The sequence below is a fragment of the Athene noctua genome, chromosome 26, assembly GCF_965140245.1.
Source record: "Athene noctua chromosome 26, bAthNoc1.hap1.1, whole genome shotgun sequence".
NCBI lineage: Eukaryota > Metazoa > Chordata > Aves > Strigiformes > Strigidae > Athene > Athene noctua.
Window position 1 is genome coordinate 8,098,968 of NC_134062.1, and position 23,100 is coordinate 8,122,067.

The following is a 23,100-nucleotide window of genomic DNA, read 5'->3' on the forward strand; positions in this document are numbered from 1 at the left end:
AAGGGATTTAAGAGCATCCGTGGTTTTTCACGTGCTTTTCCCTTCCTGGGAATGCAAACACCAGCTCGATCAACAGAATAATTCAGGATATTATTTGGGATTATTTCAGCACAGAGCAAAAAGCAACCCTGATGGTGCAAGGATGGTGCAACCCGATGAGCCGAAATACTTAATTATTGCTGACGTGACCTTGCTGGATCTGAGCGACCAGGCAGCCAGGGATGCTCGCCTCCAAAAAAACCGAGGGCAGGCTTGACGCAGGGTCTCCTGACAAAGCCAGCACTGCCTGACCTTAATTAGGCGCCCGTCATTAAGCACAGAGCTCGTATAACCGCGCGTCCAAACCTCCCTTGCTCCAGATCACGACGTTACAGCACTCAAATACATGAAAAAAAAAAAAGCGCCCAGTGAGGTTGCAGAGCATCACATCTCATCGTACCAGAGCTGCATCCTTGTTAAAATAATTATAAAACCATTTTGCAATTAATATTTTTTTAGGATGCAACGTTGAATTGAGCTTTAGTGACACCCGGGGCTTAATTTATCTTCATCCCAGGGCAGAAAAATGTTGTAAAGCAGCTTCGTTGGCTTCAAAGCTCAGCAGAGGAATTATTTTCTATCCTGTTTGGAAACTGGGTGTAATTTGGGCATGTGGTTGGGGACCCTTTTCTTCCTCCAGCTGTTGCATCGCTATTAGATTTGAAAGGAGAAAACAGTTTTTTGCAGCTTTTTCTGTTGTGGAGTTACTTCTGGTGGTTAAATCTAGCTCGAGTGTGCTGATGGAGTGGTGAGGAATCAGATCTTTCTGGGAAAAATCACCTTTTTTTTTTTAAATATAGAAGAAAAAAGGCAGTTAATTGAATTTCAAAGAATGAAGAGGGGTTTTTTTTTGGGGGGGTGGGTAAAGGACATGACCAGACTGAATAACTCCACACTTGGTACAGCTGATTTACCAATGCAAACAGGTGTCAGAAAATGCCTGAAAACCCAGATTTTGAGGTTTTCTTATGAGCTCGGGAACTAAATACAGATTGGGAGGGGGTGGATATGGTTGATTTGGGGTTGATGGGAGCCTTTGATAAAAGCTGAATATCCCTTGAAAAGGAGCATCACCGTTTAACAGCCAAGCTCTGTGCTTGGTGCAGAAATTATTAGCAGTGTGTTTTGCAAGAAATTTGGGATAAAAAGCACCTTTTGACCGAAATACCACTGCATTCATGCGCCGGGGCTGTGTGATGAATCAAATGGTGGCAGCAAATGATTTTTGCAGGAAAAACGCACCAGGGTAAGGAATAGCCTGTAGGGTTTTGGGGAGCTGAACAGACTTACAGGCATGCCTGTACCAGGCAGGCGGCGGGATGCAGACAGCCCGAGGCTGCCCTTAGCTCCAGAGCCAGGAGCGGGACAGACCTTTTGGGGTACAGACTGTGCCAGGAAGTGTCTCTGTTTTTCCCAGCTAGTTCAGTTGGGTTAATAAAAAAAACATCGCTGCCTCGCTGGAGGGGTTGCTGGCAGCCTAGGGAGATATAAAAATTAGCATTTTTTAAAAAGTTGGATCAAAATGGAGAGTCCCTGAGCTTTGCTAGGCAACATCTTCAGTTTACCTTCAGCCTAGTGGCTTTGGTTTGGGCCTAGCCAGCATCCCAGCATCTTTGGTTTGAGTTTATCTGCCATCCTTGGCTCAGTCCTGACCAGCATCCCTGCCTGGATCTGAGCCAGCATCTCTGAACTGGTCCTCTCAGCATCCCTGGTTTAGTCCTAGCCATTCCCACGCTTCAGTTTGAAACCTTGCTTTGCTCCTAGCCACCATCCCTGCTGGCATCCTCGGTCTAAGTTAACACAACTTCCAATTTATATATGTAAATGTATAAAAATATGTTCCTGACTGCTGTGATGGGGCCGGTGTGGCCCATTGCACCCCAGATCCTCTGATGCTGCACAAACCAAGCCCTTGCAAAAGCCAAGCGCTCCTTCCTGAATCTGCAGTGGCGTGGCATTTTCTTGGTTTTGGTGTAGTTTTGGTTGGACATTTTAGCTTGAGCTGGTGCAAAAATGAAGTGAAGGCGCTTGTGCTTCATAAGAAACTCAGTCCGTATCTGGAGTTTCTAGAGTATGAGGTAATGAGCTGAATTTGGACATTTTTGGTGGCCATACCCATTTTTTTCAGAAATTTTTCTCTCACTGGGTTACCAGTGCTGATCCTTCTTTTTTATTTTTTTAATTATTCTTTATTTCCAGGGCGAATTCTTTTTTTTTTTCCCAAAGAAGCCAAGCCCAGACGAGGTCTTTCTGCATCGTCGCGGCAAGTGATGGGTGGCAAATCCCCAGCTGCTGTTAATGCAGGAGGGGATGGTGGTCACTTGTGCGGTGAGACCTGCCCAAGTTCAAGCCAAGCATTTATTTTCCTTGCCCTAAAGAGATAAAAATGAGCAAAAAATTTCCAATGAGCTGCGTTTTGTGCATCTGAGTAAGAAATCAGGATAAGCATCCCCAACACCACGAGAGAGCTGCCACACTTCAGTGTTTAACTTAAAATTCAATCAAAACTCCGCAAAAAAGTCCTTTTGTCACTGTTTCGGGGGTGCTTCAGCTTTAGCGTGGGGCTGATGCACTTCTCCGTGCCCGCATCCCTTGAAAGCCGTGGCAGCCGGTTGCATACTCGGGTTGTAAAGATAATTAAGTTGCATTTCTGCACGTTGTTTACCGTTCCTCTGAACCAACAGTTCCCCAGAGACATCAGCTCAGGGGTTGGTTGGTTTTTTTTGCAAACCTCCTTGCAAGCACATACTTCATTATGCTTCGGTAACAATTTTAATTTTACTATTATTAAACCATCCCAGACGGTGCCTTATTATGTGCCTTGGAGCTGAAATTCCTGAATTTGGGGCGGGGGGGTGGGGGGGGAAGCAACTCACATCTGGGCTTGTTCTGCAGATGTTTGCTCTGCTTTATAAAGAAGCAGACATTAAAGCCTGACGTTGAAATTATTTTGCCCCGGGATGGGTTTGCACAGGTCGACATGGGATGGGAATGTCCTTGGCACAAAGAGGAACCCCCAAACCTATTTCATCCTATGCAGCAGCCGCTTGCGAAAAGACCTCGTCTGGGCTTGGCTTTTTTGGAAAAAAAAATAATTAAAAATTCGCCTTGGAAATAAAGAATAATTAAAAAAAAAAAAAAAAAAAAGATCAGCACTGGTAACCCAGTGAGTGAAAAACCTGAATTCTGGTGCCGCTCCACGATCAGACCTGGTTTTGCACCTTTTTTCTCCCAATGCGGAGCAAAAAACAATCAGCCCAGACATCTGGGAGCATCGCTCGTGGGACCTGGCAGGTTTAGCATGCAAAAGATGTATATATTTTGCTACGAGGACTCCTGTGCATATGCATGAATTTGCATGTTCACATGTGCACATTTGCATGTGCACATACGTTTGCAAGTCTGCATGTGCATTTGCACGTTTGCACCTCCGTAGGCACACATATTTGCATGTATGCAAATGAATATATACGCTCAAAAGTCCTTGTAGCAAAACATATACCCTTTTTTGCATGCTAAGACACATGCACGAGCCCGGCGAGGCAGGGATGTGTGCTCCTAGTGAGCAGCACGTGCAGATATAGCCCCCATATGCAGCTCTCCTGATTTACACACCCTCAATAACTTTCTTCTCTTCCCATTATCTCTAACCCATATACTCCAGGAAGTTTAATTTCTTCTCGCTAGTAATCACCATTAAATAGAAATTGTCTTTTTCTGTGTAAACACGTCATTAGTGAAGCTGGTTTCTGCAGGGTCCAGATTTCATTTTTATTAAAATGAAACATTTTTCGGCTCCTTACTGTGTCCGGAGATGAAGAGGATAATTTTAACCCATTGGGTTGGCCACAGATAATTGTGCCGGCGTTTGATTGGGGCGATTAGGGAAATCTCTTCTTTTCATGCAGAAGAATTTGCATTTTTCCCCCTTACTTCTCTGAGGCGGAGTCATGCTTTCCTACACAGCCAATCTTAATGAGCATTATCAATCCTAATGAATATATTTTCATCTTCACTTTATGGGCTTGTTTTTTATTAGGGAAGGGCTGAAAAATGGGTCCAGGTAAAAACTCAGGGTGGGAAAATGTACTGAATTTCAGATCCTTTTCATGAGAACGGTGGTCAGTAAAAAAACCTCTTTTTTTTTCAATTGCCATTGGGAACATCCAAATTATTTTGGAGCACTGACAGCATCCCTGGAATGATGCAGGGTGTTTCTGGGGTTTAGTGTCAGGGGTTGCAAACCACTGTTGGCATCATCCTTCGCTCATTGTGCAAGGGCCGTATTCCCCCAGAAATCTGCTTTCTGTAGCTCTTTGCCCCCATCCTGCAGGAAATTCCAGGGTCCTGGTGTGCTGCTGCCATCCCTTGTCAGGTACTGCCATGAAAAGACCTTTTTTCCCCCCAAATACCCAAGAAAAATAATGAAGCTCACATATTTAAAAATCAATATATATGATATATTAAATATTAAGTAATATATTTAATATAGTCTGTATTATTCCCATTATATATATACTCAAATATGGGAATAATATTTATTGCTCCCATATATCTTGTGTCCTATCCTATCCTATCCTATCCTATCCTATCCTACTCTACCCTACCATATATATAATATGATATAATATATGATTTAATAGAATATAATGTGTGATATATGTTATGAGATATATTTATAGTATAATATAATATGTAGGAATGATACTGAATATATTGTGCCCATATATATGATAATATATATTATAATATGTGATATATATGAGAATTAGATGACCTCATGGCATCTCTCCTCTCTCCCTGCTGTACCCAGACCTTGAATTTTTTGGCCATATTACTAAAAAGAAGGCAAATTATTTCTGAATATACCATACACCATATACAATCCATTCGCAACGCTTGCTTTGGCTTCGAACCCAGAGTTTCCTCTTCCCGTGCTACCCGGAAAATCATATTTTCAGCTGCGGGGGAGTGAGAGATCCCCCCAAATCCACCTCCCAACATCCCCAAAACGCAGATTCCCTGCTGGTACGGAGACCCTGGGTGCAACCTTTCCCCCTGCCCCTCGCTTGCTGCAGATTTAACGTATTTATTTAAAATCCCAGCTCGGAGGAGCGTGGCCGGAGCCTGGCCGCTCGCCGTTCGGATGCTGTTTGCACAAGCCCACTGGGGGACAGCGAGGGATTATGGGGCGACGGGAAAGCAGCTCGGCGAAGCTGATTTCAACCTTTTTTTCCCCAAACTGCTCTGACGAGCTTGCTTTTTGCTTGCCTTTTTTTGCTTTTGCTTTTTCTTTTTTTTCTTTTCCTTGCCTTTTTTTTTTTGCTTTTCTCTTTTTTGCTTTTCCTTCCTTTTGTTCCTTGTTTTTCTTTTGCTTTGCCTTGCTTTCTCTTTTTGCAGAGGCATGCGAGTGCCCAGGCCACCTCTCCCAGCTAGGAATTTGGGGTGAAAAACACCCTTTTAGGTCACAGAGGCTCATTTCTCCTCTAAATCCTGCTTTTTTGGGGGATATTGCTGCAAAAGGAGAGCATTGCCTGGGTAAGTAAATTCCCGCGGTTGCTTTTGCACCCTGAGGAGCGTCCCAGTAACATCCACAAATGCCCCAAAACAGATTTTTTTATCCCCTCAAAATGCATCAGGTTGTGGCATGGTTGCTCTAGGGAAATTGAATTATGCAGAACTCCTCTATTTTTGGAAAAAAAGAGAGTGGAAATAGTCATTTGTAGAAACAACAGGGTGCCGCGTTGTCTCTGTTAACCTGGAGTTTTGCAGCCGGGATTGGGGGTGGTTTTAAAAGCATCAGCCTCAATTTTGCAGGATTTTAACTCGTGTTATGGAGATGGTTGAACCGATTCATCGCTTCCAGCGGCACGAAGTTGTAAAGGTCCAGGCAAAGTTGCTAAAAAAAAAAAAGGGCAAACAGGCCTTGCATTGCAAAGTTGGAAAAAAGCGTAAATCGGCAGATTGTGAAGTTGCAAAAAATTGCAAATGCATATTGCACTGGAAAGCTGCAAAAATGCAAATTTACCAAAACCTGCAAGCACATTGCGGGGCAAAACCTGCAGAGATACGGCATGGCCAAACCTGGGAGAACGCAGGATGGCCTCGCGCTGCATTGCGAAAACTTCAACATGCACATCGCCCTGCGTCAAGAAACCTTCAAACTTTCCAACTTCCTCAGGTGCCAGCGTAGAGCCAATTTATTGCCTTCGCTGACAAATTAGTTCCAGTAACCCTGTGTTTTTCTGAGGCAAGGAATGAATTGCCTCCTCTGTTTTACCCTTGGAAACTCAAGTTTAATGATGGGAATCTTTCTTTGTGCAGAGGATTACCCGTGCCCCCTTTTAATTCATAATCCTTTCATTACCATTTAGCTTTTCTTATGTGACCTGCTGCCTATCCCCTCGCTTGCGATCCCAAGTTTGTTGCTTATTATGAAGTTTAAAATTATTTATTTTCCTTTGAGCATGGTTTTTCCCTCCTTGGGCTAAGCAGTTTTTCAGACACCAACTCAAGAAGTTGCTTTAAGCCTGTTTGGAACTATTGATGCCGTCGGAAAAGGGGATGCTCTGGCCGACCATTGGTAGCGCTGGGGCCTTACTATATATTTGTTAAGTGATCGCGGTGTATTTTGAGTCTTGTGAGCGTTTTTTCTGGATGATACGCAAAAATTCATATTATAGCTATTAGCCCTGGATGCTCAGCTCCTCGCCTTGGCACTGGGATGCATCTGTGGAGCCGATGCAGAGCGATGGCTCTGAGGCCAGATGGCAAGAGGCAATGCCGCAAGCCAGGTTTAATCCTTATTTTTCATTTAAAAAAATTCTTCATAAATTTCTTCCTGGTTTTGAGATGCATCCAACTGTGGTAAAACACCTGTAAGGATATTAAAACCTGATTGGGTTGCTTGGAATTCATATTTTTGCACCAAAACCCCCAAACTCACCAAAACATAGATGCGAAAACAGGGGTTTAAGGACCGAAATTAGTGCAAGGTTTAATTCTGTTATTTTCAAACTCCAGAGTTTATGTTCCCATGGCAACCAGTATTTTTATCTTCTTGGTTTGGCGCCTTGTGAGATGGAGCCGTTGGGAAATATCTTCCCTCCCGAGACCCATGAAGGTGTTGGGGTCGGGTCAGAGGAAAAATAAAAATACATCCTCACCAGTCAATAAAAAAAAATTATGCAGGAATTTGGATGATGTCCCTCTCACAGTGAACAAAAAAAGGGCAGTTCTGGGGAAGCTGCAACACAATGTACTGTAGGTCCTTGTGCCACTCTCTAAAAGACACCAGAGACCCAGCAACACATGAAAACAGGTAGTTTGTGCTGGAAAAAATCTCAGCTTTAAACAGTTTGGTTTGGGATGTGGCTTTTTGGGCTGAGATGGCACTCAAGGAACTCAAGAAAGTAAGGAAAAAATGCCTCAGATTTTCAATGGAATAAAATTATTCAAAACAGCCTTTATCCTTGGAAAATATTTTATATTGATCTTCTTTTACTCTTCCAAATCTCATCACCACTTTATTACCTGGGGTTACTCTCTTGTGTCATGCATATTATTTTTTTAATAGTTTCTCCACATTTTTCAGAGTTCATGTCTGCTATTTATTGCAATTTTTTTTTTTTTCCCATTGGAGATAATCTTCTTGCTGGAATTCCCTAAAAAACAATGAAAATGGAAAAAAATTGAGATTTTCAGAATTTTATATATTTGGAATTTTTGGTAGGAACCAATGCCCATGGGTTGCGTTTGCAGGGCAAGATGGGGCAGGAGATAGAAATGCAGATTTTAAGGTGAAAAGGATCTTACAACTAAAGGATTTTGCTCCTAAACCTCAAAACGAGGGGAATTTCACCCCAAAACCATGCCAGAAGTTTAGGCAAAATCCAAATTGGGTCAAGGTTATTGCACTCACTCTCTAATATTCAAACCCTATATATAAATAGGTTTTTAATATTGATTTTTTTTCCTGTGACGGGGAGGTTTCTAGCATCAAGCAGCTCCTGGCCATTGGTGAAAATACCGAATTAAGCAAAAATTAAAGATTATTGTGCCGTATTTTTTCTCTTGCCTGACTCAAACAATGCTGTTGGCATAGAAACAGCATTCTGTGGAAAGGTCACCTGCAAGGAGGGTGGTTTAGGTGTAATTCAAGGAGATTACAGGGGATTAGGGTACACTTATATATATATTTTCTATATAGAGAGTGTGTATGTGTATCCTAGTGTACATATAGATATGCATGTACTCATGTGCACATGCATACCCATATATATATATATTTATAATTTTTTTTAAAGGAAATGTGATAAAAGAGCAGTATCCAGGAAGGTTTGCAGATTAAAAAGTCTATGATAAAGGTTTTATTTTTTTCCTTTTTATTTTTTTTTTTTTTCCCCTATTTTTTTCCCCCCTCCCCACTGCATGCGGTGGGGCGATATCGGAACTGAGCGCTTCTCCTCTGTGTTTTTCGCTTGGCTTTAATTAAACCTCAGGCAGGGCTGAAAAAATGTGGCGAGACGAGATAATTGTGCTTATTCCCTGCGCGGGGCTGTAGCCCAGGCTCAGGAAAAAAAAAAAAGAGAAAAAGAAAAATTTGGGGGAGATGCAAAGGTGATGGAGGGTGACCAAGCTGCTCTGTTGAGAATGGTGGAAGTGCAAGCTTCGGGACAAAAAACTTGCTTAACACCCCAGTGATGGCTCCAAAACTGCCAGTTTTCATCCCATTTTGCAATGCTGCATTTGTACACCCTGCTCCTGTAACCAGAAAAATCAGTAAAACTTTTTTTTTTTTTTTTTACTGCAACCAGCCTGGATGGCTTTATTTTTTTTTCCCATTTAAATTTTTTTTTTTTTTAGCAAGGTATGGCCAAGGCAGGAATTTAAAAGGTGAGATCACTGGAAAATTACATTTATATTGGATAAAAAACCTGCCCCCTGTGTCCATGCTCCCTGCAGCCAGCGCAAGCGCGGGAAAAAACTCCCAGTGCCATTTCCCCCCAAAGTCCCCCAAACTGATGGGTGTGAGAAGGTGCTTTCATGCAAAATGCCATGAAAAACCCCCCAAATTCAAATGTTGTCTCTTCTAGAGCAGAGAAAGCGATTTTTTTTCTAGGCTTTTTCCTTGCTATTGAGGAAAATCAGTGCATTGCAAATGGTTCTGGATGGTGGAAGGGGCTTCCTGCAACCTAGTTTTATCCTGTTGGGATATAATAAGACAGAAAAGCTGTGGAAGTATGGAAATAACTGGCAAAAAAAAAGGTTTCAGAGAGTCTACAATTAAAAAAAAAAAAAGAAGTGTTTCTCTTATCTTCCAGTGTAGCTATAACAGACTGTGGTAGCAAACATTTGGTTCAGATTACTATTTGGTGATTACAGCTTGTCAGAAAACATTGTTTGTATTCTGGAGGAAATATTATATTTTAACTTTGTTTTCATTCCAAGAAGTCAAAATATTGATTTTTTAATATACATTCTTCATTTTTTGACGGTAAAATTCCAAAAGCACTTTCTGTTTGGACACATGGAAGCAAAAAACTATCGGCTCCGTCTGCAGACGTGAAATGTTTTGACATTTTAAAATGTTAGTTTCCAATTGACATTTCAACATAAAATAGCATTAAAATGGCACCGAGTGAAGCTGTTGATTCAAACCAAAAATTAAATTTCATTGAGGCATTTCAAAACTTAATGTTTTTCTCCATTCTGAACTAGCGCTTTGGAAAAAGGAGCATTCATTGCTGAAGAAATCAAATATTTCCCCCCCAGTTTTGGTCTTAGACAGTCCCAACCCACTTTTCTGTGTGATGGTGGTCACCATGTTGGACCCCCTCCAGCTGCCCACTTCAGTACTGATGGGACAGCAAAACCAGGGTTTTTTCCCATCTAATTGCATATTGTGAATGTGAATCACCTCATATTCCTCCTCCCAAAATAAAAAAATCCCCAGATATGTCAGACCAACTGAAAAAAAAACCCAAACTTGCATTTATTCCCACGTTGGTTGATGGCCAACGGCATTGGTGGTAGGATGCGTCTATTCAGCAGGGAGCAGCTGTGTAGGAGATGAGCCAATAATCTCAATGGAGAGACGAAAAGCTACAGTGACCCTCAAAATCCCTTTTACTCATATTTATCCCAGTCCTCGCAGCTCCCACCTCATGGTAAATAAAATGGGGGCCAACATCAAGCGCCAGTAAACCAGCCATGTCTGGCACAGGTGGCCATACAGCAAATTGATCATGTGGTGTGTTGACTTGCATCAGTTCTGAATTAATTAATTGGTTCTGTTTCTGATTTTGGCTATTTTTTTGCTAGGTTGTAATTTTGGGCAGGTTTTGGGCATCTTGGAGTTTCCTTGGGGAAAAGCAACCATCGGGATGGGGAAAGGCAGGGAGGGATTTGCAAGTCAGGATGATTTGAATGTTTTGTCTGGTGCTGATGAAGGATTGAGGCAAGGTTTTCACTTGTCATGGTTGGAAGAGGTGGGGAAGGGTCTTCTTGTGGGTTGATGTGGTTTTGGTTGGAGAAACGAAGATTCTGAATGGCCAAAAGTTGATGAGCATCTGCAGCCGGAGGAGTTGGAAGAAGGTTTTGTTTCTTTTTATGGTTCTTCTTCTGTCACCCTAACAAAGACAGAAAACTCAGTTCTTAGAGTTTGGTTTTGGGTCCTCCAGTGGTGCCGATCATCATCCCTTGAGTGGAAATCCTCACTTTTTTTCCTGAGAAAAGCTTGTTCCTGCCCTCTGACTTATTCTCATAGATGGCTCCTCTTGGAATAGACCTTGTGGCCTGTTTCCACAAGTCAGAACTAAGAAATATTTAGTAAAGAGGTGATTTAAGCTTTGGGAAAATTTCCATATGAAAAATTGCCATTTCTACTGGGTGACTCAGTGACTCTTTAGAAGATCTTGAGTTTGAGCAGAATTGATGGCCAAGGCTACAACTGCAGAGCCCACATTGCCAAACAACGTTATAAATAGTCTCTTTCTGGGGATTTCTTGCAATATCTGAAGTCACTTTATAGCAGCATTTGATTTTTATGGCTGTCTTCGGGCAGTTGGCTTGAGTCCTGCTCCTGCGTAGCATAGTCATCAACAGAGGGTTGGCTTTTCTCTGAAGGGTCAACGCATTACTCATTGCCATTGTTTAATAACTGCTCAGATAAATCTTTGTCAGTAAATGCTTCATAACCATGGTTTGCTGGGGAAGCAGAACATCCATTTTCAAGATCTTTCCAGAATTTGCCTTTTTCTTCCTTGGCATTTGACTGAAAATAGGGAAATTCTCAACTTCTATGGAAATGAAAGTACCAAAAGGCAATGATCTGGGAACATCCTGATGTTGAGTTTCTGGATGTGAACTTTATGGCTTCCATTCATTTTCTTTGAATATTAATCAACATGAATTAACGGGTCAATGGTGCAGATTAACACCACACCCAACACTCCACGGGGTAAACACCACAACCATACTAACTCTCAAATTGCCAGCTTTCATTTTGATGGAAAAAGTCATGAAAACACACATCTTTCCATGAGAAACATCGGACTTCCTGGAACTGCATTTTTCATGGAAGTTCTCCGTGATTTTTTCTGATGCGCACTGAGCACAGACATCAGTAATAACACCTTGTACCGAGGCGCGCAGAGCACATGCAGCTCAGATCTATCACAGCCTGACTGCAGGCTATTAATAGTTTATTAACTTCATTTAAACTCTACCTAAATGCTCCCGGTGTGCCAAGTGTCTCTGCATAGAAATTATTAAGAAAAGAGGTTTTAAATCGAATTACAGAGTGGTGCCAGGGCATGTTTGCAGCCCGTGCCGTGCCCTGCATAGCCATGTTTCTGCAAATATTCATGTGCGTATTTGAATGCAATATAGTATTGGTGAACTGGGGGGTGGGGGGGGTGGGGGGTGTACTGCCTCTGCAGAAGGATTGAAGCATCACTGGAAAAAAAAAAATGCTTCTCAGGATGTCGTTTCAAGCAGCATTTCTTGCTGAGCCAACCCAAAGCCTGGGGTTTTGCACGAGCAACAAAAAGCAGACTGAAGTTTGCAGAGATGAATATTTGAAGTCAATCATCTCGGAGTAACCTGGGTAAGGGGAAAGCCCCAAATTTTAGAAACCTGTTCCCATAACAAGGAAAGAAGAGTTTTTCCACCCTGCTCTTACCTGTGGGGAAACTCAAAGTTTGGGGAAGGGCTTACAAATGGTGAAAAATTTTCTGCTGCTGGAAGATTTTGTGCCCCAGAGATGGGAACTTACAATTTATATTTGCTTTTATTGCTGATACATGCCAAAGGGGAATCCTGTCATTTGATCTCAGGCATTCCCTTCCTGCCCAACTCAGAAAAATACTTTTAAAATTCATTTTCTGCCCCTTTTTTCACTTTGCTGTGATGCTGCTTTGTCTCTCATAGGTCCCTGGGTATCAAGAGTCAAGCCGGGACATTAATATTGATGTGGACCTCGGTTATTAGGAGCTGCATTTCCGAGCGTGCCAGCAGCATATAAATACTATTACCGGGTAATTAGTGAGCATCAAGCTGAGTTTGGATTGAGCAGGGCTTGGTTTCCTACTTCCAGGGCTTTGGGTTTTTTTGCACTTGGGGTTTTGCCCCGACTAGCAACCGGGAAAATGGAAATCCCAGCTCAGGAGCACCTGGATGCTCAGCGAAACAGAAAGAAATAAAACAGAGAGGAAAAACTGGAGAAGATTTTCCAGGGTTTTTCCTTTTTGAAAACCTCCTGTATTTGAAATGCAAAATCACTTCCGAGTTTCTTATTCATTTTTCACCTTTTTTGGTTGCTTTAATCCCTTCTTGCTGGGATGGAGTTGCTTGGTTTGCAATTTCTCTCCCTGTGCCCCACTTCAATTTTGCTCCTCCAGCCTGTAAAAGTTTTGAGAAACTTCAGTGTTGCCAAAGGGAAATGCAGCTGGGTTGCTCTGGTTGGATGCACCTGAAAAATGGGTGCTCCTTGCATTTCCTCGCTCTCCAGCCCTTTCTGGATGGGAAGAACCCTTTTATTTTATCCTCTCCCCCATTCTCTTCTCCCCAGTAAATAAAGGGTTTTTCCATCCAGACAGAGATGAGGAGACATCCCAGGGTCATGGCTCTGTCACCAGATCCTTCCCTTTATCCCATAGCGGGGCTTCGATTGAAATGCCGTGTGAATAATTTAGGGGCATTTTGCATCTTTTATACCTCTGAACTTCCACTAAAAGGGGTTTTGAGATGCTGCTGCCTGCAAAATAGCGTCTGAAGGTGAAAAAACTCTGAATTTTGCATGAGCTAGAAGGGATGTGGATGGGGAGCAGGTCTTTGCCAGGGAAGCCTCCAAACACAGGGAGGTTTAATGCATTAATTTCATGGGTTAACACTGGAGAAAGGGCATCTGCAGTGAGTGTAGCTTGGCCCCGGTGTTTCCCTACCTGGAAACATTGGGAAAGTGGGGAGGTTTGGGGTTTGTGGGGAGCCGTTGGGTAAATCACTGGGCTGTGCTGCAACTGGGGGAAATCATTGTGTCTCACCGCTTTTGGGGGTAAATCACGGCGTCTTACCGAACCTGGGTTTAAATCACTGCAGTGCACTGCTTTGGGGGGTAAATGACTGTGGTTCACTGCACTGTGGGGTAAATCACGGTGGCTTACAGCATCTGGTGTAAATCATTGCATCCCATTGCATCTGGTGTAAATCATTGCATCCCACTGCATCTGGTGTAAATCACTGCGTCTCACTGCACCCGGGCTCGAATCGCTGCCGCTCACTGCTTCTGGGGCTGAATCACTGCGTCTCACTACATCTGGGGGTAAATCACAGTGGCTCTCTGCTTTTGGGGGAAAATCGCTGCAGCTCACTGCATCCAGGGGTGCAACCCCCAGCTTCTTGCCCTGCTCTAAGCCCTCACCACATCACTGTCCCTCCCCTCTTTTTTTTTTTTTTTATTGCATCTGGCTTTCCCTCACTGTGAGGGTGTTTTGGGTCAAATTTTCTTGTTTTCAGACCTCTTCATCGCTTGAGGCTTTTAATAGGTTTGCTGGGAGGAGGCGCAGCCTCGTTAGCGGCGTGCTAACGGGTGCGCACTTGCATCCCCCCGCTTTCAGATGCTGGTGGAGGACTCTTGCTTTCGGGGGCTGGCTGCATCCTGGGGCTGCGCGAGCAGCAACATGTGGGCTTTGGCAGGGTGTCTGTGTCAAGCTGCTGGAAAAGATTTTAAATTCCTGACTAATTTCTTTTCCGTGAAACAAATGAATCTTCAGAAGGGCCTTTCCTCGCAGCTGCTAAGCCATTTAATTTATCTGAGTCATTTACAATTTGTGATGGGACTGTTAATAGCATGATGTGGGGATCAACATCACTTAGATGTGGGGGTTGGTTTCTTTTTCTTCCTTTTTTTTTTTTTTTCTTTTTGGGGCCTTTGGAGTTTTAATTTCTTTCTAGATTTGCCCCCAGAGGCACAAAGCTGTGTTTGGAAAACGTCAGCTCCATCTCCCCAGCCCCTTTGTCATGCTGGGGCAGCTCGAGCTGAAAGCACAAACCACAGCCCACCCATGGGGACGTGCCGCCCTGCTACTACTTAACTGCTTCAAAGTACCTGTCTGTGATATGAAACATGCTGTAAAATGAATATATTCCAGATGTCCCTGAAAATTCCCCTCAGCTTCGCCATCCACCTGAAGGCGGCTGACGCACTGAGGCTCCTTGGTGCCTGCTGCCTTGCTCGCTGCCTGAAGGAACAGGATGGTGGCTCATTTGGGGTTGCAATCGAGGGGGTGGCCATCACCAGACCAGGGTGATGTGCCCAGGTCCTGCCCAGTGCAGTGTGGGGTGAAGGATGCAGCCAGTGAGGGGGTGAATGCTCTTCTTGGGATTGGGGAATGGGGAGGGGGTCTTCATCCTTGGTTTTTGGGGGAAACTGGAGGGGATCTCTCCTTGGAAAGTCTCCATTCTTAGTTTGAGGAATCTCCATCCTTGGAGTTAGGGGAATCTCCTCAGGATTGTGAGGGTCCTTGAGTTTTGGGGACCCACATCCTCGGGGGGGATCCTTGTACTTTTGGCTGGGAGGATCTCCATCCTCAGCGTTTGGGGGGTCTCCTTCCTCAGGCTTTGGACATCTCCACCTTTGGGGTTGAGGGATTCCCATCCTTAAGGCTGGGGGGATTCTCATCTGTGGAGTTAGGAGGATCTTCATCCTTGGGGTTCGGAGGATCTCTATCCTTGTGTTTTGTGGAACTCCATCCTTGAGGCTGGGACATCTTCACCTTCAGAGTTGGGGGTTCTCCATCTTTGGGTTATGGGGATCTTCTTCCTTGGGTTTGGGGAGGAGTCTTCATCCTTAGAGTTGGTAGATCTCCATCCTTGGGGATGAGGGCTCTCCATCCTCGAAGGTTCTCCATCCTCAGGGTTGGGGGATTTCCACGCATTGAGGATCTCTGCCCATGGAGGGAGGACCTCCGTTCTCCATCCTAGATGAAGCCAGGACCCACAGCCTCCTCCATACCACAACACCCCCCTGCGTAAGAGCCATGGGAGGTCTAGCTAGCTCATACCTTAGACAACTGCAGTTTTGGGACGATGGGAACCTTCCTACCTTCCAGCCAGCTCGGCAAACATGACATTAACTTACTTAAAAGTTCCACAGAAAACATGTCATGGCGTGTGTTTGCTGTTGCATAGGGCGTTTCCAGGATACATGGGCAGCAGTTTCTTTGATACACTCCGTATAAGGTCGTGGTTGGCGGGGAGGACCCTAGAAAAGCTGGAATAATGACGGGGAGAAGGCGATGAAATAGGTACAAAAGCTAAAAATTACTATTCATCGCTAATATGTTGCATAGCACTAATTAATTTTTAAACAGCCTCACTGGGGACCTCATTGCTAAAACATGATGTTTTCTCCTCCGGCACCATAACTGTTAACTCAAAACAAAGCAGAAGAAAGCCAGAAAGGATGAGGACCTGCAAGGTCCATCAGACAGCATCCAAGCTGCCTGCTTGGAGGGATTTCTCTGATGGCCAAATCCTGCCACTGTGCCTGGGGGGGATGCTCTGTTACACCCCTCTGAGGGGATTTTTTTTGGGGGTGGGGAGTCCAATCCAGCTTCCCCGGAGTGCAGAATTGTCACCTGAGCTATGAGCACACTGGGAGCAAGGGGAAAAGCTATTTTCAGCTCTGCTCTCACCTGTCTCACTTTACCCGAGCGTGGCTTTCCTGAATATTTTTAGCCATGTTTTATTACCAGTCTTGCAAGCCTCAAACTGGGGGGATTATTACCATTGCACTCACTCACACATAAGTTATTTAATTGAGTCTTTGGGAGTGCTAAGAACAGACTTTCCTCAACATTTTCATTGTTGCTGACATCTAGATCAACACCCAAATATATTTATTTGACATCTCCCATCGCATGATATATGGAGTATTGCTCCTAAAATGGCAAGAGCTTTATCTTTCATTTATATTTAATTGTTCTTTAATTATTTGGACACTTCTTGCCACCACCTTGAGTCGACCTATTAATTCCAGCCTTTTAAGTTTCAGCTTTTCAAAAAAAAAAGAGGAATTTAACAAGGTTCTGCAAAGCTATTTTTAAAAAAGTCAAGCTCAGTGGTTTTATTTGCACCTCCCTGATTACCTTTTTATTTTTAAATTAGGGAATTTGGTGGCTTGGGGCAAATCTTCCCTGCTGTTCTCTGGGGCTGATGGTACCAGGATCTGGTCTGAACCAGGTTGAGTGTAAAATATTACAATTGCACCATAGCAATGATTTTTTTTTTTTTCTCTTGGGGAGAGGCTTTGCCGCGTGCCGGTAGCAACCCTGGGGTCACCAAGGGCTGCGACCAAGGGGAGCACGTGCACGCCCCCAGACGGGGCGATTTCTGTTTCCATATGGAAAAGGGATGTGGCATCTGGTTTCACTCCCAGCAGCTGGCAGCTTGAAGCCTGTGTTTTGCATGGTGCGGAGTAAAGAGAAAATAAAGTGTCGAATTGTTTGGCATTATCAAGGATTTCTGCTCCCCAGGACTCCTGCATAAAGAGATGGAAATTTTAGCTGCTGGAGCCAAGAAACACACAGAAGTATATGAATTTATTACATTTTATCTCATTCTCCTGCAAACAGCGCTGGAAATGTCAAAAGATCATCCATTGTTTCATCGTTTAGAAAGAATTTTTTGTTTTTTAGTTGTAATTTCTTTGATGCCTGGCCGTGGGGAAGGAAGAGAAATTGGAGCAGGAGATTGCAGGGCTGTGGCAGGTTGAACGTGCAGGTTTGTCTGGCCGCGGAGCTACACGCATTTAAATTTCTCACATCCCGGGTTTTTAATTTAACAAATGTAATTAAGGCTGGGGTAGGTACTCGGATTATTCATTTACTCCAGATGGAAAAAATTAAATTGAATGCAAATTCCGTAATCAGACATGAAGTTGAGGATGTTGGACGTGATGGGGAAGTGTCAGCACATTAATGGGACCGCTTTCCCTAAACAGCACCCAAATCTAAGAGCCAGGGATTATTTGAATAATTGAGGTGGCATTTGATAAGATATCTGATTGCTGATATCTCCTTAAGACGGAGCCCTAATTGTAATTCTCCATCAGGAAGGATTAATCTGCGTAACAGGGTGCGCTGGGAATAGTGTGGTGTCAGGCTGCCTCCCTTGAATTTTGGTCTTTTATTGAGGGCTGTCATGCCCAGGGAGGGTGCCAAAGTGATTTATCGCTTCTCCTGTTACTTTATATGTGAGCCAGGAGGTTGTCAGGTATCACAGCTTGGCCCCGAGGGCCCAGCAGCCTCCAATGTCGAGTGTGTATTTTGGAGGTGCCTCTGATCATCAGAGAAGGCTGCACTGTTGCATTTGTGTCGCTTCTGAGTGTCTTCAGGCCACAATTCGGGGCAGCTTTTTCCCTCTAAAATGGAGATGAACTGTCTCAACTTCAACAGACCTTATTGGAGGACCATGACTCCATCCACAGCACTGGTCATCTGATGGGACCCAGCCTTGATGCTCTTGGAAGGCTGTTGAGGGTCGATGGATGTTGACTCCCAACTCAATCTTGGCTGGGGTAGCAAGGGAAGTTTCCACTCGATCTGGCAGCAGACGCTTGGTTGTAATCATAGACAGCTTTTCTTGCATTTCCAGAGCATTTATGCATTCCCACAGGAGAAATAACATTTCCGTAGAGTCCTTTTCACTGCCAGCACTGTTGGTTCCTTTTGAAACCAGGCATGACGAGGTGGGGAGATGGGGATGGGCTTTGCTTCTTACATCTCACAGCTTGGGGATATTAGAAAGGATTTGAAGTGGTGAAAATGACAATTAAAAAAAAAAAAAATCCATCCATGTTGAAGATCCAAACTTGTAAACAAATAGTTGTCATGGTCTTTCTTTTTCACCTCCTCTATCTAGCAGCAATTGAAAAAAGAAAAGGGAAAAAGAGATGAAAGGGGGCAAAGGGATAAAGCTTGAAAGATTTTTTTTTTTGTAAGAGTGTGAATATTTTGAAAAAATATGTAAATATAATATGAAAAAGAAGTGTATTGTAGAAAAAGTATCCACGAGCCCTACTGCAATCATTGGGTTGCCCAGCAGTGAAGATGACAGATTATATTTCTCCTGTCTCTAAAGTAAAGCCAAATGCAGAGATTTCTTATTTTTTTCTTTTTTGTCCTACCATCCCACCTCCTCCTGTGGCTGTGTGCTAATAGCCACTTCTGCTAAATGGGTGCATTAATCCTCTCGGTGATGCGATTTTAGCCAAGCTCTGAGCTGTGCACTCAGAAAGGCAAGATTTCCCCTCAAAAAAACCCCAACTTAAATCACTTGAGATAAGTTGGGTGTTATCTTATGGTTGCAAATTGCTTGTTTGCTCCTCCAGCTGGAGCTGTTAATTCAGAACAATTAACGCGCCGTTTAAAATGGAGAGGAAGCATATGGAGGCGGTCCCAGGGAAAAGAGCCTGTTTGGGGTGGAGAGCCCCAGCATTTGCAAAATCAGATAACTCCAGTTTGTCTTTCTTTGGAGATCCTGGCAGGCATTGTGGGGAACAACACGAATACTGGGGAGTTTATCCCCAAAAAACCTCTGTTGAACACTAAGTTGAGTGATGCTCAAAGCAAGAGCCAGCTAGAGATAAAGTGCTGACATTCATCACTGGGATGAATTCATCGTTGAGAGAGTGCTGTCACCACCCCGTCCATCCTTAAAATATTCCTTCTTGATGAAGAAATAATGAATCCTAAAGTGAATCCTAGAATAATGCCTAGTTATTTTCATGACCCCCCTTTTCAGTGCCATGAAATGCTGCTCTGGCTCCATCCTTTAAGCCTTTTTGCATCATCATTTCGGATACCTGCCATCTATTTTCTCAGGTTGCCTTTTTTTTGTTGTGTTTTTTTTTTTTTTTTTTTTTTTTTTTTTTAATGCAGGTGAAGAACAAAAGCCTAAATCTGGAAATAAACCCCAAAATAAACCAGCAGTGGGTGGACTCAACCTGCTTAAAACATTTCTGAGCCAAGGAGCAAAGAGGTGAGCTCCTTGCTTTTGCGCAAGGACATAAAGCACTCTATTAGACTTTTATGGGATGCTGTGTAAAATACTGCAACAGTGGAAGATGTTGCATTTTTGTAGCCCGGTGGTGGTTTATGGATGGTCCATCCCTCCTTCTATTTGTGCCTCTGAGCATCCTTGCATCCATGTATCTGTTGATCCATGCATCCTTGCATCTGTACAGCGATGCATCTGTTCATCTGTGTGTCCTTGCATCCATAATTTTTGGTCATGTACCTCTGACTATATTTGCACGCAAATTTTATTAAAAGCACCCAAGAATGTGTTTTTCACGTGAAAAAAATCCACAAATCCAAATACTTTCCCTTGAGCCTTTACAGGAATCGGCGTGGCCCAACATGCAGCAGGTTTTTGCATCCCCTCCAAATGATGGGAATATGTGCTTTTCTGCTCCAAAGCTGGCACTGGGTTTTTGGTTTTGGGGACCCCTGCAGAGTGAACACCCCAAAACCTGCCTGCGCTGCGAAAGCCGAGCAGGTCGTCTTTAAGAGCTTTTTCTGCAAACCCTTTCCCGTTATTCCCCCATCTGAAGATGGATGGAGGCAGCATCGGCAAATCTGAATAACTAATCAGAGTCCTCATTAACCCCCCGCCGAGATGCTCAAACATTCACTTTACTGTTTGTGAAGCAGGAAAAAAAAAAAAAAGGAAAAGGGAAAAAAAAAACCCCACAACCTACCCTGCATTAAAATTGATGTGTTATTAATCCCACTGTTCCAGCCCTCATGGGTACCGAGTTTTCCTTCGTCTCGCCTGAGGCCGAACAGTATGGGGCCGCTTCTGCGGGGCACTTTGACTTTCCATTATTTATCGGTGCGGCGTAGCGAGGCTGCTTTTGTTCCCTGGGCCCAGATGTGCACACATGTGCATGTCCGGGGGGGTGGTGTGTCCGATATTTCCATACGTGCCCCCTTTGGATAATGCAAATCGCCTACAGTGGGCCTCCATCGATGGACTCATCTCTTTCGGACCATGTTTTATGGCAAAATGGCTTTGCTTTTGCAGAAATACAGAAATACTGTGTGTGTATGGGCATGTTTAAATCTTTTCATTGTCTCTGAGCAAGGATGGAGTTAGTGCATCACCAGGTTAAACTTGTGGGTCTGGGAAGGTGAAAGGATGAAAATATCATATTGCTCTTTGCACCTTCGACTGTCTCCATCCAGCCTCAGCCCTTACTCAGAGGCTGGAGATGCTACAGAAATTGCACTATGGTGGGAAAAAACCCCAACAAATCAAAGGTTTTTATTGCAAAGGTCCTTATTGCAGATGGCTGTGGGTGTTGCTGAAGTGCTTGGATAGTCATGGTCACACCTTGGAGCTCCTTAGACTGAAGTTTGAGCTTTGCCTTTATACTATTTTTCACTCTTACAGGGTTTCTTTGGTTGGTGCCATAGGTGTAGAGTCTGGGGCCAGTACAGCTTGCTTCTGGGCAAATAATTCAGCAAAACTCAACAGTGTTATTAGGGATTTCACTATTCGCTGTTTCTACTTAAGTCAGAGTAGCTGACATTAAATTTATTAAAAAATCATAGTCACAATTAAACAGAATTGATATGATGAGGTTGGAAGCATCATGATTTGCTTACATTGGAAACAAGGTTACAAAGCTTTCTTGCTTTAAAATCCTAGACTTTTTGCAAAAATCCTGGATTTTTTTTTTTTTTTCTAAATGTCAGCTTTATTAGCATTCCCTTACACTTAATTAAATCTTTATTGGAGGGATGTTCTTGGCTTTTTGCAGTCTGGGTACAGGCTGAGGTCCCAGGATGCTGGGTTCCCATCTCTGCCATTGGATGTTTTTCAGGTCAAGAAGATCGGGATTTAGGGCATTCGGGAGGATTGATCAGGGCATTTGGGGCTATTGATGACTTTTCATAAATGGTGTCTCGTTTATTACCCTCAGGCAGCTGCTCCATGCAACCCTGAGTGCCCGGGACACCATGTGTCTGGCGGACATGTATTGCCTGCGGTGGAGTATCTTGAAGGAGGCCTCTCCTCCATTCCCTTTTGCATTGGGAGGACTTCAAAGGCCTCCGCTAAACTTCAAAGGATGCCTTTTGAAGCTGCTAAAAGTGTGTGCTGGCTCAGAATGACATCTCCCTCTACCAGGGGTGTTCAGGGACATGTCCCCAGTGGGGTTGGCTCTTGGTACTCTTCATGATGGGGATGAAAACAGCGTCTTTTGTTCAGAAGCTTCATAAACCCCTATTTTTGTCCTACATGCATACAGCATCCAAGACCTCAGCCGTGATCACCTCCAAGGATGAAAATCAGTCTACCAGAGCTCTTTTATCACTGGCAGAGCCTTATTTATCTGCTCCTTTTCCTCCACTCCTCATGTTTTGTTCACACGGCAAGCCCAGATGACAAAAGTCTCTCCCACGAGATGGAAAAAAGTCTTTACAGGGATGAAGGATTGCTGCAAAACATGAGCTTTTTCGTCATGTTGTCAGGACAAATCCAATGCAAATGAGGTCCCAGGTCCTTGATGTGTATTTGGCGTCAGCCTGTGCATGCTTTTCCAAGACATGAGCCTGTCGAGTTTTTTTTTATTTCTAATCATAAATAACTGTAAGTATATTTCAGCTGCTGTTGTGGTGAAAGAGTTTTGGGATCAAGGCCCTTCTGCGCATTTAGCGTAACCAAGATTAGGTCTCTCAGCAGGACCTACGCTTGCCCAAGAAGTCAAGGGGCATCTTGACCTTTGAACCCTTTCACCAAGTTTTCCATGTTTGGGGGTTTCTGCCCCGTCTTGCTCTGAAATCACCCAGCTGCTTCCATACCCCTCCGTGGCAGTGGCCTCAGTGACGTCAGGTTTCCAGAAATGACACTTCCTATTCAAGCTTCCCCATATACCTCTGTCTTTTGGACCCATACTCCTGGCTGTGATGATGGATACAGGCTGTGAGGGCACATAAATGTGAGCGTTGTTATTGCCAGGGGCTTGGGACGCAATTAAAACCAGGGGAAATGGTTCTCATGGATCTCCCTAGATCTCCATGGAGCCTAGCTCTCTGCCTGTGACGTATAGCACCGATGCATCACTCAGGTGTGTGCCTTGGAGATCTGCGGTGATGTGTATCGTGGTAGATAAGTCAGATGTATACTGGGGGTCTGAGGAGCTCTCTAGAAGTGATGTGTATCTAGAGGTGCATATATCAGGTGTACATCTGAAGCTGAGCAGCTCAGTAGATCAAGGTATATATATGTATACTAGACAGATAGCAGAAATCTGAGGAGCTCTGTACCAGGTTATATATATCAAGGTAGATATATTGGATGTATATTGAAGATCTGAGGAGCTCTCTAGAGGTGATACGTATCAGGGGACATATATCATATATATATTGGAGATCTGAGGCTCTCTAGAGGTGATGTTTATCATGCTAGATGTATCAGCTATATAGTGGAGAACTGAGGAGCTCTAGGCAGGTGACATACACCTGAGATGTATACTTCAGATGTGTGTATCAG

General features: G+C 43.7%; 1 protein-coding gene across 4 annotated transcripts in view; it reads left to right on the plus strand.

Annotated features, from left to right (window-relative positions):
• The window catches only part of PKNOX2 (PBX/knotted 1 homeobox 2), a 96,656-nt gene that overhangs the window by 36,032 nt on the left and 37,524 nt on the right, over window positions 1-23,100 (plus strand). For 2 of the 4 annotated variants that reach the window (XM_074927676.1, XM_074927677.1), the window contains exon 2: window positions 19,482-19,581. The exons of the other annotated variants lie outside the window; for them this stretch is intronic. The gene's annotated coding sequence lies outside the window, so the exon portion shown is untranslated. The remainder of the gene's footprint in view (window positions 1-19,481; window positions 19,582-23,100) is intronic. 4 annotated transcript variants of the gene reach the window in all.